The following is a 6,308-nucleotide window of genomic DNA, read 5'->3' as shown; positions in this document are numbered from 1 at the left end:
AGAATTCCATGACATGAATGTACCACACACAGAAGCTATTGGTCACTTTGGGGGAGGGTAGGTAAGGAATCTTTTATTTATTTATTTATTTATTTTTTAATTTGTTTTGAAAATCGTATTTAAGTTCTGGTTCGTTAACATACAGGGCAATGTCGGTCTCGGGAATAGAATTCAGTGATTCATCGCTTGCATCCAACACCCAGGGCTGATTCCAACAGGTTCCCTCCTTAGTACCCATCACCCATCTAGCCCAGCCCCCACCCACCTCCCCTCATCAACCTTCAGTTTGTTCTCTGTCTTCAGAGTCTCCTATGGTTTGTTTCCTTCCCTCTTTTCTCTTTTCTCCCCGCCCCCTCCCCCGTATGTTCATCTGTTTTGTTTCTGAAACTCCACATACGAGTAAAAATCATATGGTACTTGTTTTTCCCTGATTGACTTCTTTCACTTATTAGCTATTTATCTATTGATGACCATTTCGACAATTTCCAGATTTGGGCTAATACAAATAGGGCTTCTACGAACGTGTGTGTGCAGATCTTTGTACGGTGAAGGGTAGTGGAATATTCCGTCGCAGAACAGGCTTCTTTGGCATATTGGTTGTTTTGAGTAAAGTTACTTGAGAAGCAGCTGGTTCGAGAAGAACACTGATGGGGGAGTGCGGGGCGAGCTGAGGGCCAAGTACAAGTTACAGCACCCCCCGCCTGCAGGTGGGACATACGTGATGTTCCTCGGACACTCCTGGCCGCCCAAGAATGAAGGAAAGGGGTTTCGGTGCTGGCCACGGTGATGGGGGAAACTAAGGCAAATGAAAAACTAAATTCCCCTACTGCCTACAGCCCATCAACAAGTCCTCGAAACCGGCAGAGTGACCTCCTCTAGGAGCTTAGCTGACTTGACGATGACACTTTGCTGGGGACAAAGAGAGAACCTTAGCTTAATAGTACCCCAACCTTGAGGAGCCTGCAAGTCAATTTCCTTTATCTCAGCTGCCCCAAGATACATGCTGGCAATCGTACTCCAAGCTTATGGCCCCCTGATATGCATCTGAAGGGTCTTAAGACAAGTTTTATTAAATGGTAATAAATGGTGTTTCCTTAGCAACAGCTAGCCCCTCAAGGTCCTGGAACCCTTGCTTCCAAAATTCCTTTAGAGACTTACTCTATCCCTGACCCCCTCCCAACCTGCGGGTACATAATGAGTTACCCGTCACGACCCCAGTGCAGCTCTTCCTGCCCACGGGTCCTGTCCCCGTGCTTTAATAAAATCACCTTTTTGCACCAAAGACGTCTCGAGAATTCTTTCTTGGCCTTCGGCTCCAGATCCCACAAATCCCTCACCACTCCGAAACTTCATCACTCTGACCCTCATTTTCCCCCCAGAAAGCAGGAAATAAATCTCCCATGTGAACGATACCCTCCCTGTACCACAAGGGCAGAAGACCCAGGGATGGGACTTTAGGGTCAAGGAGGCTGTATAGACAAATCTCGTGACTTCACGAATTTAACCACCCTAAACCCAAACTGTCTCGTCAATTCTTCACAGATGTATTGTTTGTCTACAAGGTATAAAAGCCGCCTGCTTTGCTCATGTCTTTGAGTCTCATGTTTTTATGGGGCCCCCGCACATATGAAACTAAATTTGTTTTTCTCCCGTTAATCTGTCTCATGTATATTTAATTGTCAGACCAGACCGAGAAGCTAGAAGGAAAGAAGGAAAATCTTTCCATGCTTACAATGATCATATGTTTCATTTTCTTTTGGGTACGAACCTAGGGGTGCAATAGTTGAATCATGTCATAGATTATATGATTAACTTTTTAAGGCCCTGTCAAATTCTTTTCCATTTTCAATTTATAGCACAAGTCTACGAGAGTTCTGGTTCCCTCGTGTCCTTCCTAACACTTTGCATGATTAATCTTTTTACCTTTAGCTTTTCAAATAGGTGTAGTGGTATTTGGTTGTGATTTTAATTTGCATTTCCCTGAGAGCTAATGATATGCAGTACCTTTTCCCTGTGGTTATTCGCAGCCCCATATTTTCTTATAAAGTATCTGTTCATCTCTTTTGCCCATTTATTTAACTGAGTCCCTTATTCTCTCAGTGTTGAAATGTTGAGCATGCTTTAAATACAGTCCTTTATCAAATAAGTGAATTTGCAACGATTTGTCCCAGTTTGTGACTTGACTTTCTCCCAGTGGGATTCTCTTGTCTTTTGAAGAACAAAGTTTTTTCATGTTAAAGAAGCCTAATTTGTCAATTTGTTCCTTTCTGGATCATATTTCTGATGTCATCATGTCTACAACTCTTTGCCTAACCCAAGGTCACAAAATTTTCTCCTACATTTTCTTCTAGGAGTTTTGTAGTTTTTAGCTTTATGTTTAAGTCTGTAATACATTTTGAGGTAGTTTTTGCAAATTATGGACCCAAGTTGTCCGTGTGTGTGTGTGTGTGTGTGTGTATTGAATTTTTCCATTTATTAAAAAAGATATCCTTTTTCTACCAGTTTGCCTTTGGGCCTCTTTTAAACAATAAATGAAATTTATTTAAATTTCAATTTCTGATTGTTGTCAGTATAGTAAAATACAGTTGAGTTTTGTATATTAACTTTGCGTCCTGTAACCTTTCTGAACTCACTCATTAGTTCTAGTAGGTTTTTGTAGATTCAGTACAAATGCTTCCTTTCCCATTTGGATGACTCTTTCTCTCTTTCTTTCTCTCCCTCCGCCTTTCTCCCTCTCTGTCTCTCTCTATCTTATTCTTTTTCCTTTTTCTTGATTTCACTGACTAGAATTTCCGATAAAACATTAAATAGAAGTAATGAGAGCAGACATAGCAATCTTATTCACAGTCTTAGCGAGAAACCATCATTCTTTTTAAGAATGTAGTTAGTTGAGTTTTTTGGTAGATGCCCTTTATCAGGGTGAAAACATCCGTTCCAGAGTTTGCTGAGAGGTTTTATCAGAGATGGATATTGTCAAATGAGTTTCTGCATCTACTGAGATGATCATATGTATTTTCTTTTTTAGTTTGTTAATGCAGTGTATTACACTGATTGATTTTCTAATGTTCAACCAGCCTTACATTTTTAGGGATTAACCGGAGGTGTTTGATCATGATGTATGATTCTTTTAATATATTAATTGATTTTACTTTCTAAAATCTCGCTTAGAATTTTTGCATCTATGTTCATGAAGGATATTGGTCAGTAGTTTTCTTTGTTTGTAATGTATTTGCTTCGTTTTAGCATCAAAATGATACCCCCATCATAGAATGGGTTAGGATAGGTGTTTGCAAACATTTTCTTGAAGATGCCAAATAATAAGTATTTTAGGCTGTGCAGGCCGTAGGATCTCTGTCACTCCTCTGCTGGTGAAGTGAAAAAGTAACCACAGATTCTACACAAGTGAATGGTGTAGCTGTGCTCTAATAACACGCTATTACCAAAATCAGCCGAAGGGCTGGATTTAGTCTACAGACCACTGTTTGCCAACCCCTGAATTAGGAAGTTTTTCTCCCCGAATCTAACACTTATGAAAAGGTAAAGACCATCATAAAAGAAGAACAAGTTTGGGGGACTACTGGATATCAACCCCTATCTTAAGCTATGGTAATAAGAGTGATTGGTATTGGGCTAAAAATATACCCACACGTATATAGTCACCCGATCTGCAACAATGTGCAAATGGTCTAAGGGTTGTCTTTTTAATAAACTGCATTGGGTCAATGATACGTCCATATGGAAACATCCATATGGAAAAGACCCTTACAAATCAATAAGTAAATGATAAATAACCCAATAAAAAATGGTCAAAGATATTAATAATCTCCACTAAATGGTATTCGATGTACAGTAAGCATATGAAAGGGTACATCACATCATTACTCATGAAGGAACTGAAAATTAAAATACCAGAATAGCGCTGTACATCTTCCCAGAAGGGCAAAAATTAACAAGCCTGACAAGATAAAGGCAAAAATAAGAAGTAATTAAAATCATTTTATATTGCTCACAGGAGACTGAGTTGGTCTCTATTATCTATTTTGGAAAAATATTTGTCAGCGTTTCTGACAAGCGAACATGTGTCTACCTTATAAACTGTCAATTCTGCTCCTAATTATATGCCTGAAATGAATGGATGCATAAGTTCACCAAAATACATACACAAAAATATTCATAGAGCTTATATTCATAATACCCAAACAAACTAAAAGCCTCTGAAAAGTAACCAAGCGTATGCAATTTAAATTGTTAGCATTTCCTGAAATTGTCTTGTAAGCATTCTTAAAGCACAAATTAACAACTTCAGCCCTAAATTGTCACCATTTCTTCCGGGCCACTAGGATTCAATCAAATATTTTATCATGTGTATATTATTTTTAATCAATAAAGAAATCTAAGAATTCAAATTACAAACTTTAAAGTACTGACTTTGTGGGCGCCTGGGTGGCTCAGTCAGCTAAGCATCTGACTTCGGCTCAGGTCATGATCTCACAGCTTATGAGTCCGAGCCCCATATCGGGCTCTCTGCAGTCAGTGTGGGGCCCACTTCAGATCACGTCTCCTTCTCTCTCTGCCCCTCCCTGGCTCCTGCTTTCTTTGTCTCAAAAATAAATAAAAACACCAAAAAAAAAAAAAAAAAACAACCCCTAAAGTATTGACTTCGTAGCATAATTAATGAAAATATATTAAATTCACATACAAATTCATAAATTCAAATATACTGTGGTTTGTTCATCTTCAGTTTGTCACTTCTTTACATAAGATGGGCTTTTTTTTTTTATCAAGCACATAAATAAAAATATTTTAAGGTGGCATTTGAATCAATCATGCTGGAAAATCCAAACACGATGTGTATACTACCAACCTGCCCTGTTATCAGAATAGAACAGAAGGAAACCGGCGAGGATACTTTCTGAGTTTACGAAAGTAGTTTGGAAGGTCTGGTTCTACTCCTTCTGCACGGAGGAGGCCATTCTTCCAGGGTTGTGTTCACGGGGCCTGAAGGACAGAAAATGGGAGCAAGTGGAAACGGGGTGCGGGATGGGGGGGAGGGAGGCTGTGGGCTGAGGGCTGAGGGAGGCCCTGAACATCTCACTTTGTTTCTGGTGGCGGGATTACTGGGATTAAGTGTAAAGGCACCTCTGGTCTCTTCTATTAGACTGACAGCAGGGGTGATGTCTGACTCCTCTCTGCTTCCCGGAACGATGGAGTTTGGGAGTGGTGGCGGGTCCGGAGACCACGGCCAAGAAAGAATTCTTGCAGACGTCTTTGGTGCCAAAAGGTGATTTCATTAAAGCACGGGGACAGGACAGAAAGAGCTGCGCTGGGGTCAGAAGGAGTGACTGATTAGGGAGGCCCCCAGAGGGACTGCGATGTGCCACAGAGGACTCCTAAAATACCAGAGGCCTTTCTGTTATCAAGCTAAGCTTGTCCCTTAGGACAGGAGGGGGTTCCTGGAGAAATGCTCTACTCCGGATTTGCCTCAACTATTTGCCAACGGGCTGCAGGTTACTAAAAAATGGAATTTTACCTGTCATTTCCCTCTTGCGTCTGTTCTCCGCAGCGCTGTGGAGGGAGGGTGACATTAGGGCTCCAGGAGAATGAGTGACTTCCTGAGAAATGGGTAACTGAAGGAGAGGCTCACATGCAGGGGCTCCCGTGTACGAACAGGTCTGGTCTCAGGTTAGCTGCCTCAGGTCACTAGGGTGCACCTGCCGAGAAGGTTCAGCCGCGCTAGTTAGTAAGGAAAGAGTTCCAAGCTAAATAATGAGAAAAGTAGGCAGGAGAACGGTGAGAAGGACATCACCGCTGGCCATTTGAATTAAAGTGGGGGGTTGGGGGTGGGGGCTGAGAGTACACGTTGATCTTTCTGTTTGTATAAAGAAGTTCCAGATGGCTGTACCCCAAACTGGTGACCGTGCTTCTTTGTTATCGATGGGGGAGCTCGGTGGTCGAGGAGGACGGTGGGAGCAGGGCTCTTTCTTGTGTTCTTTATATAAGCAATTATTAAACCTTCGCAGCGGACGGATAGAAACCGGAAATAAAACAAAGCTCTAGCTGCATTCCCCTAAATGGCCACAAGGTGCCGACAGAGTCCAACGCTCTCCCCGGGCGCGGGCGGGGGTGGTTGGGGGAGGGATGGGAGGAGGAGACCTGGCCGGGAGGCCCTTCCCGCTTGCCGACCCCTCTGCCTGTTCCTGCGGTTCAGTCGCTGGAGTCGCTCTCTGTGTCACCCTTTGTCCCAAAGAGAAATAGCTTCGTTAACCGGGCTGACTTCTTACAAAAGTCGGGGAGGCAGGCAGGGAAGG

The sequence above is a fragment of the Felis catus genome, chromosome B2, assembly GCF_018350175.1.
Source record: "Felis catus isolate Fca126 chromosome B2, F.catus_Fca126_mat1.0, whole genome shotgun sequence".
NCBI classification, from domain to species: Eukaryota; Metazoa; Chordata; class Mammalia; order Carnivora; family Felidae; genus Felis; species Felis catus.
Note: the sequence above shows the minus strand (reverse complement) of the source record.